Source organism: Dipodomys ordii, unplaced genomic scaffold (genome assembly GCF_000151885.1).
Source record: "Dipodomys ordii isolate 6190 unplaced genomic scaffold, Dord_2.0 Scaffold126, whole genome shotgun sequence".
Lineage (NCBI taxonomy): Eukaryota > Metazoa > Chordata > Mammalia > Rodentia > Heteromyidae > Dipodomys > Dipodomys ordii.
Genome location: NW_012267342.1, coordinates 470836 through 480907, shown reverse-complemented (window position 1 = coordinate 480907; position 10072 = coordinate 470836).

Sequence of the window (10072 nt, the reverse complement as noted above, 5' to 3'; positions counted from 1 at the left end):
ATCACTTAGTTGATTGGTTATGGTTTCCTTGGACTCCCATTCCTTCTGTTGGGTTCCATTCGGCATTCCATTTGTGGTCTCCCTGACTTCCTTCAGCTCTTTGTTAGTGGATTGCATGAATGGCTTTAGTGATCTTTCTGTATTCTCATCCTGCTCTCTCAATTCCTGTATTACTCTTTGATTAGCTTCCTCCTGTTCATGCGATTCCTGTAGTTCTCTTTTAGTGTTCTCAGCTTGCTCACGCCATTCCTGCCTTTCTCTTTGAGTATTCTCAAGCTGCTCATGCAAATCCTGTATCAGTTTTTGAGTAGCTTCCTCACGCTTATGATATTCCTGTATAAACTTTTGGATTGCCTCCTCTCTCTCCCTATCATGCTCATACAGAGTCCTTTGTATGTTTTCAATCTTTGCATTTATCATGTTTGTCAGCAGTGTTTGTAGAGCTATTTGGGAACTCTCCTCTGCATTATTCATTATGTGTTCTGTCCCCTGATTATCATGAGTGGGAGTTGAGATACCTGGACTTGCCATTTTTCTTGTGTTTTTCTGGTTTACTCTGCCCATTTGGGATGAAATTAACACCAGTTTTGTGCTAGAACACTATCTTAAAGCAAGCATCAATCAAAGTCTGTATTTGCACAGTCAATACTCTGCAGATACAATCTAGTTCAACAGATACATCTATTCAACATCAAATAACTCTATGTTAATGTGCTACGAACCACAAAGAAGAATTTGGTAAACCAGAAATTATTACGTTTAGGAAGAGATGTGGGTAAAAAATAGGAATAGATTGATGTGGGAAGGCACAGGGACTGTTAACTAAGTCCTAATCTCAAAGCAGGAAATAGGTTGGATAGGATGATAGTAGAAAGAGAGAGAGAAAAAAGAAGAATTAGAAAGGGAACAAAAAGAGACCAGAAAAAATAGAAAGGTAAAAATTAAAAATATTATACAGATCCGAAAACAAACTATTCAGAGAAGTACATGAATATAATGAAAGAAGGGGAGGGATATAAAGGAGATGTGAAAAACTTAAAAATAAAAATACTTAAAATATTATATAGGTATAAGGGGTAGTACTGCTATTAAGGAATTTAAATCTAAGAGGTTTTGAATTGAGTAATAAATTTGTGGATTAAGTGTGTATACAATGGGGGATAAGGTCTAATAATCAACTACGGGTTTATCTGTGGATGTGCAGAACAGCAATTAAGTCACATAAGGAAGAACAAAAGAGAAGAACATGTGAAAAGGATAAGAAAGAAAGAAAAAAGATAAGAAGTTCCATAGAGCTAAACAAAAAATAAAACAAAGCAAAACAAAACAAAAACAAAAGAAAAAAAACGCACACACACTTATACCCCTAAAATAAAATTCTAAGAGGAAAAAAAATTACTAGAAAACATTTTTTTTCAAAAAAGGTAAAAATTAAAGATTAAAACAAAATTTGTTTTTAAATTTTCTTTATAAAAGGTACAACAAAAAAAAAGTTCTTTGATTTTTTGGGAGGGGTGGGAAAAATCCTGTGTCTCCCTTGTGTCCGTAACCAGCCTCTTGTTGGAATCTCTAGTCTGCTTGTGTTCCTGTGGCTTAGTTGGTTACTTAAGTCAGTTTCTTTGAATAGGCAGAAAAATGCTCTGCGATCCTCCTTCCACATTAGTTCAATGGGAGGGAGATCTGCTTTGAGTATCACAAAAGAGGGAGATGGCTTTTTCCTCGAGTTTGGAGATGCTGTGATGAGGCTAGGTTCTGGTAGAGTTGAGGCCTTTCAGCAAACAGTACCTTTTCCGGGGTCTGGTTTGTGAGAAACTCATAGAGCCCAGCCTGGAGTCACTCTCAGGGTTTCTGTTTACTGAATTTCAATTGATTGTTGAGGCTGCTAAAGGGAGGGGCAGCCTCTGGCTCTGATTACCCGGTGAAGAAAGCCAATCCTGGGGCTGGCGCCCCAGCTGGGTGACTTTTCCCTGGGTGGAGCTGAGCTTGGCAGGTCAGGTTATGCTCTTGTGACCTGCTAGATGACTCTAGATTTATTCCAAGGCCTGCATTGGAGCTAGCAGCTCCACCGAGCTTTGTCAGTATCCAAGATGGAGATCTCCGGTACTGGAGGGGAAGGAGTGGCCTTCCCTCCTCTGCTCCCTTAGAAGGAGTGAGGATGTCAGGCTTCTACTCATGCCGAGTCTTGCTTCCTGGGTCATCTCTGGTCTGCGAACTGCAGGATGAAGATGTCTGCTCCTTGTCGGTTTCTTGCTGGTGTTGAGTAGAATCCTCTCACCCGCTGCGTCTGGCTCCTTAGCCCAGGACTCTCTGTGATTCAGGTATGGCGCTGCAGTGGCTACTGCCACTGCTGCTGCCGCCGCAGCGACTGCTAGCAAGTGCTCAGGGCTGTCTCCTTGCCTGTATTTTCTCTCTCTGACCTAACTCTCTGTCCTGTGAAGGCACCCTTGGTGTGATTCTCTGGCTTACGACTGTTCACTGGAACTCTAAAACTGCTTTCTATGCGAGAGCTTGTTTAGCCTCCAGCTTCTCCTCCGCCATCTTCCCGGAACTCCTCTCTTGTTCAGTTTTATGTGGTAAAATTGTGATATAGCTAAGGAATGGTTAGAGAACAAAAGTCATACCAGTTTAGATCTCTGATTGTTTTAGGAATTCAAAATTATTTTGTCTTTCTTTGGAGACAAGCAAATTGAGGATATGTTTTTGGATATCTCTTTAGATTCTGGAAGTGAAATATGACCAATATCATAAATCTTTAGCTACAATAATCTGCAGTGATAAGTCTAAGTCTATTATAATTAGTTTTCTATAACCCAGAAAGTATACTCTGGGTCCTTTGTTGAGAAAGGACCATCTTACAAAGGAAGCTGAGAGAAGACTGTCAATGTGAAGTTCTGCCAAGGATCAGTGTGAGGTGAATCTCTCTAGCTACCACCTGAGACTACACTTGTTTACATCATCAGATATTATTCTTCACTATGATACATACAGAGAAAATCTCATGTTTTATAAGATGCAAGTAGGATAGAGCTATCTGATGAGAACATGCACATCCTAATGTTCTTAACGATTCCATGTTGTTACTGTTTCCAAAACAGAGGCATCCATACTACACTTCTAGAGAGTTTCATATGAACAGTTTGGTGTATTGGTCACTACCACACTGGACAAATTAATCAAATTTTTCTTATACATTATTATATGAATGTACAATATGGATCTCTGGCCAGGGCAGTTGTATGTGCTACACACTAAGCATTTTCACTTTGAGGTTTTATTGAACATATTTTTCTCATTTGTTGATGATCAGAAGTCAAAAGGGAAGCTGATGGACGCACTACATTTCTATCCAAGTTCCTAAAAGGACTTCAGAAATAGAGGGTGGCTGTTGGACTTCTCTTGTCAGGAATTTTGTTTTATCGGTTTTTCCCAGGGATAGTCAGGCTCCAAAAGACTCATTAGTCCTAAATAAACTTACAAGAAAAAAATTATAAACCAGAATGCCAATTGATTCACTTACATTGAACGTGACATCTTGTACTCTGTAATCCAATACTTGCATCAGCTGGCAAGTACATGCTCCTTCTCAGTAAAAATGTCTTCTTGGGAAATCAGAATGAGGTCAGTTGATTTCTGTGGTAAATCAAGAGGGAAAACCAAAGACATTGTATGAGATTAGGGGATATCGTGTTCAAGCAGCAATAATACACTCAGAACTTCCTTTGTGCTTGTCACATTTCTACCTGCCAAGAAGTGAAGAGCACAGCTGAATACCAGTTCTGAGATACTGCTAAACATGTGGCCTGACTTTAGTGGTTTTATTTTGCATTCTATTTTTATTTATTGTTTTTAATAGGAACATTCCTTATCACGTAAAGATGATGTGTTATCATTTCTTTATGAGCACTATTTCACACAATTAGCTACTTTCTAGCTTATCTTTCATTACTTAATTTTCTAATTACTGTCTTCCCTGTGGGGCAGAGGGAAGAAAGTTCATCACTCCTAGCTGAATTTCAGGAGACCTATTCATCTTATCATGAAGACATGTAAAATAGCCTCATAGGAAGGGTTACTTCTACAAATGGCTAATCTCATTTGTTTTGTGCAAATGATGTCAGCTTCAAATCTCGAGGTATAATTCAATGACTGTATTTATGTATTTTAGGATGCTTTCGGTTAAAGTACCCAATATCCACACTCAAGCTACATAACCAGAACACTTGATTACTGCCTGATGTTTAGATTTTATGTCGTAATTTTTTTTAATTTAATTTAATTTTATTTGTGAACATACTGTACAGAGGAGTTAAAATTACATGGGCAGGATAATGCGTATTATGTCGTAATTTTTTGTTATTGCTTTTTAGTAGGGGGCAAGAGCAAAGATCAGGGACACACAATCACTGGTTTCAAAGACAGTCATTTCCCAGCATGCAACATGAAATATATGTAAATAAGGTACCTCTGCTATACAGAAACATTGCGCTTAACTTATCGACACAAAAGTGGATACAATTTAGAATACAATTCCAAGGATATATTGAACATATTAAATATAGGTCCAAACTTGTTTTCAAGTTGAGAAATGATCATCTGTTACACATTTTCTTTCAGAGTTAAAGAAATGAGTTGATTTCCCTTGAAAACCCCTTTTTATACCAGCTGATTCTATACCTCCATTCATTAAAATCTTATCATTTTCTAATAACAATTTATTTTGTGTTGAATACAGATATCTCTGGAAGAATTTACCTGGCTATCCGCCATGAGAAGCTGAACAAAAGAATAGAAGGCTAGAACTCTGACTCCAGCTCAATAGCTGGACAGATATTACATGAAATCACAGGATATTTAGGTGTTTCTCAATCTTAGTTCTCTAAAATCTTACCTTTTGTGATACTCTTATCCTGTATAGAACTCACGTTTATGATCTAAATGGAATGGTTATAAATTAGTTGTGTATTAAAATTAGACAGATATCCTAATGATTGACTTGAGTTGATGTTAAAAGACCAAAAATGTATGGGAAATTGATAATAGCACTAAAAAGACACAGATAACCCGATATTCTTTGCTTGTATTTTTTCCCTTAATTTATTGGTATCTCTTCATCTGAGATCATGTTAAGCAACATTTTCTAAACTCTTTATAGTAGGAAAGTTGATTGAATGAAAACATTGTATGATAGATATTTTATGGGTAAACTTGACTATTTTAGGTATGTCCAGATTAAATATAATTTCCAAATGTTTCTAGAAGAATGCTTCCAGATTAGATTAGCTTTTGAAAATAGAATGCTCTTCTCAGGGCAAACATATGAATGTGTGCACTTGCACATCGTCCAGTTTCAGAGGAAGGGCATTTATTTTTCCAGGCTCACTGCTTAAACAAGAACATCTTATGCTTTCTCATGTTTCCAGACTTGAACATAACCTATCAGCTCTCCTGTTTCTCATGTGTTATACTTCAAACGGAATCACACCACCACCCCCTTGTAAATAGCTGTGAGACCTAGTTCTTCATAAAAATTCACATTATCTGTCTACCTATCCATCCATCTGTCTATTACCTAGTCAAATATTTATCCAGCTACCTACCTATTTTTTAGGAATAGATTTTTAATAGCAATTTTTAATTGTAATTAAGTGATTACATAAATTTCACAAATTTCCCAGTATTGTGGGATAGTGATACTTAGTTAAAGTCACAAACACATTCTAACCTTCATGGGGCAAATTGTCTATCATGGGCTATAAAGTTTATGAGTTCTATGAGCTTTGACACACTTATTTCTTCTACATTGGATGATATGTACATTTCTTTCCTTTTGCTTAGTGTTAGCTGTTCCCTCTTTCCCACTCATTCCCTCCCTCCCATTGCTGCCATTGGGTTGCTTAATTTGTTTTGATCAATGACCAGTGCAGCTGATGGGTCCACTGTTGTATGTTTTCCCTTTTCCCCTGTTTCTGTGTCCTCCTTCTAGTTTCCCTCTGATGTGCATAGATAGATGGATAGATAAATAGAGAGAGAGAGAGAGATCTATATATACCATATATGTATCTACCTACCCATTTAAACCATCATCTATCTGTGCTTCTTGTTTTATTTCTTCAGAGAATTTTAATAACTGCAAATGGTTCTGTATGTTTTAGAATCTTACCTAGCATCACATGGTAAAACTGTGAACACAAAACCACAAAAGGTTATATTTCAGGCTGTTTTAGGAATTCAAAAGTATTCTATCTTACTTGGTATAAAGGAAAACTTAGGGGAGGAATCAATAATTGAGGCATTTCAGCTTTCTATATCATGAGGACCTGCAAAGGCCAACAACTTTGGTTCCTTTTTTTTTCTCTTAACTGGACACTTTATTGTTGGCTATAAAACCAAGATACTGAGAATTTATAGGGCATTATTATATTTATTTAATTTCCCCTTCATCTTTTAGATGAGATAATTATACAACAGAAGTATATATAACAAAAAACCAAGTGCTATAATGTAAAGAAAATATTCATATTTTTAGGTCATTGATTTAAATTTTAAATTATGTAATAGTTATTTTTAAAGCAGCAATCAGGAACTATAAAATTATTGTACATTTTGTATGTGTTAATGTACTACAAGCTCTCAATCATGAGACATTATCATAACTGTGTCAAACATACAAAACAACATAAAGAATTTAAATAAATCATACTTTTCTTCAGCATACATTCCATTTCTTACATTGAAAGGTGATGTTTAAAAAAGATCTTGCTTGTGTTATTCTGTAATTTCTTCTCTCTAAATAAACATGTTATTTATTTGCTTCTGGATATTTGTACATCATACCAATGCTATACACTTGCTTAATTCTTTTTGTTGAATTTCAAAAAAAATTATCCTTTCATATTGATTTTCAGAAACAATGCTAATTCTGGTAGCATATGCAAGCCACCAATGCCATGTTTCTTTTGGTGACTACTTCAGGCCAAGGCACAATTAATAATGCTAAGTAGTATTAAAATGTTTCATTAAACTTATATTGACGCTTGTAGGTCAGAAAAGAAGACACATTTTAGTTTGAAATCACGATAAAGGTTTGCAATTATAGAGAAACAATCAATTTGTTCTAGCATGGTTTATATTTGAAGGGCTACCCAGGGTGAAGGTGAAGGTTCTAACTGGTGAGAGTGACACAAATAAGAACAATACTGAATGGGTAAGACATTTTTCTAAAGGTAATATGGAGTCCAGTAGGTCATCTACCTCTAAATATAAGTCAAGTAATCAGCCCTGAGGTATTTAGTATATTCATTGTTCCTGGATTTCTCAAACACCAATCTCAAAATGTGACATTTGTCTTTACTTGCACAGTTTTAGCTTTGATACTGGGGTTAAATTGTTAATGCTTTACTTTCACTTCCTTAAATTATTTTAAAATCAAACTTTGCTTTTTTTTCCTCCCAGGGGATCAACAAATGGAGTGCTTTCCTCTCTCGGACTCCTCTTTCCATTACCATCACAGCAGAATACATCTGAGACTGTAATAATTCAGTGATGAAATACAAAATGTCGCAATGCCATCTCTCTTAAAGTGAACTGAGATTTTGTTATGCCATTTTAGGTGCACTAATAGCAACTCAAGTCCCATGGAGTATCCTAATGTGAATTTAATGAGCTGATAGCATATAAATGACAGTACTGTGAGGGTGAAGGTGACATAACCTTTTTCTTTCTACTTGATGTTTGTCTTTGAAAAACTACATATCTGCTCAAAATGTACTGCATTATTACTAAGTGGCACATCACTCAACCAAGAGGCTACTATTGTTTTAGCATTTAAGAATATGTTTTTTTTCTCTCTTTTACTGGAACATGTCTCAAGAGCAATTTTTCTATCATTAGGATAATAAAAATCTGAAGTCTTTTCTCTGAACAAACACAAATCATGTTGCAATCTAGTGTCTATTTTGCCATAGGCTTATATTCTCCAGTGACAAATATTTACTTACATACCCCAGAGCCTCTGAGTGTCACAGGGAGTGATGGAGGAACATCAATTTAGACTTTAAAGATAGAGAAACTTTCAGCCTTCTATGCAGAATTATGTGAGGAAATAACAGCTCATTTAATTATTGGATCTTTCCCAATTACTTACTTTAGTAAGTAGTAAAGTAAGCCCTTACTTTTGTTCAGTCTGCCCTATAGTTTGTGAAAATCAAGATAATCATAACATGGCTGGTTATAGGCACATATTGGAAATGAAATAATGGGAAAGAATTAACAGCATTTTATAAAACGAAGAAAAAGAATAAATGATTCAGTATATTTATTAATGACCAGTATAATAAATACAGAAATGCTTTGTAAAACTTGATCACACTCCCATGCTATTTTAGAAGTACTTGCCTTGTTTAACACTAAGCCTACATGAAAGCAAGGAGGAAGATTTAATTGAGGCAACTATTGCCATGAATGGGTAGGATTGAGAGGTGTGGCCCTCCATATTCTACAGCTATAAGAACTTTTCTGGGATTTGAACTTAGGCCTATATGTTTACTAGGCAGATACTCTACAACCTGAGCCATATATATGCTACATATATATATATATATATATATATATATATATACACACACATATATAAAATTTTTGTTCTTAATGTTTTATTTATCGTAGGTTTTTCTTTCCTGCCCAGGATGGATGGGGCCAAAATATTCTATTTATGCTTCCTAGGTAACTTGAATGATAGTTATGTGCTACTCGACCCAAATCTTTTCTGTTGAGACTGAATCTTGCATACTTTTTCTGTCCAGACTAGCCTGAAACTGTGGTCCTCCTAATCTCAGCCCCCTGGGTATCTAGAAGCACAGGTTTTCTACTATGATAAATTATTGGTTCAGATGAGGGTTTCTTGAGAATTTTTCCCAATCTGGCCTTGAACCTGGATCCTCCTTATTACCACTTCCCATGTAGATAGGATTACAGGAACAGGCTATGCATGCCTTTTCTTTCTTTCATTTTTAACATTTTAAATAAACTTCTTTAATTTACAAATGAAGAAAATGGGATGAGGAGACCATATGGTTTTTTGAAATTTCAATGCCTGTTAAAAAAAAAAAACAGAGTTAAACCTGATGAGAAGACTCATATTCCGATTCCATGTTGTGTGGTTCTTTATTTTTCCTGGCAATATCAAGACATGACAAAGACATTAAACTGATATGATGTTTAAAAATCATTATTGATTCATGAAGGTTTAAATCATTGCTCTAAACTGAAGTTGTCATGCTGACTGTGAAGCCAAACATCACTTGGCAAAATCTACCCAAGTTTCAGAAGTACAATTAGCTCTCAAAACACAAATATACCTTGGGTTATATTTTATGAAAGTAAAAATTAAGCAGTTTAGAGTCTATAAAAGCTTGGATTTTGGCAAAGTTCAAAAATCTTTTGGTTGCCAGGTGACAAAGCAAAACATACCACATATGCTTAACAACCAACATGTACATATTTTGTCTTTCCAAGGTTTCTAGGACTGGTCAGGCATAATGATGCATTACTGCTGAAAAAGCTCCCAGCACGGACAAATGTTTATCTGTTTCAAGAAGCATTTCTTAATCCTTAACAAAAACAGCCAATATTTCTCATTGTTTAATGACTAAGTAAAGGTTAATACTACATAGTAGAGACTGCATTCCATGTGATGTTTGTATTATTTCAGGGACAGTAGTTGATAGTGTGGTTACAAATCATTACATGTATAAGATATTTCTTCCGCCATGGACTAAAAGCATTATATATTCAATGTATTAAATCCTATTAAATATCAATTTTTAATTATATATTGCAATTATGCATATATTAAAATGTACTTATTAGGCTCATTTAAACCCCTTAAAGGCAAACAACCAGTGAAAATATGCTATATTTAATGCTTAGTTGAGGAAAAAAAAAGGTTTACTGATGTATCGTCTGAGACATTCTTTTTTTTTTATTGTGAACATACTGTACAGAGGGGTTACAATTACATGGGCAAGATAATGAGTACATTTCTTATCAAGCATTGCAGCCTCCTCCTTTGTTT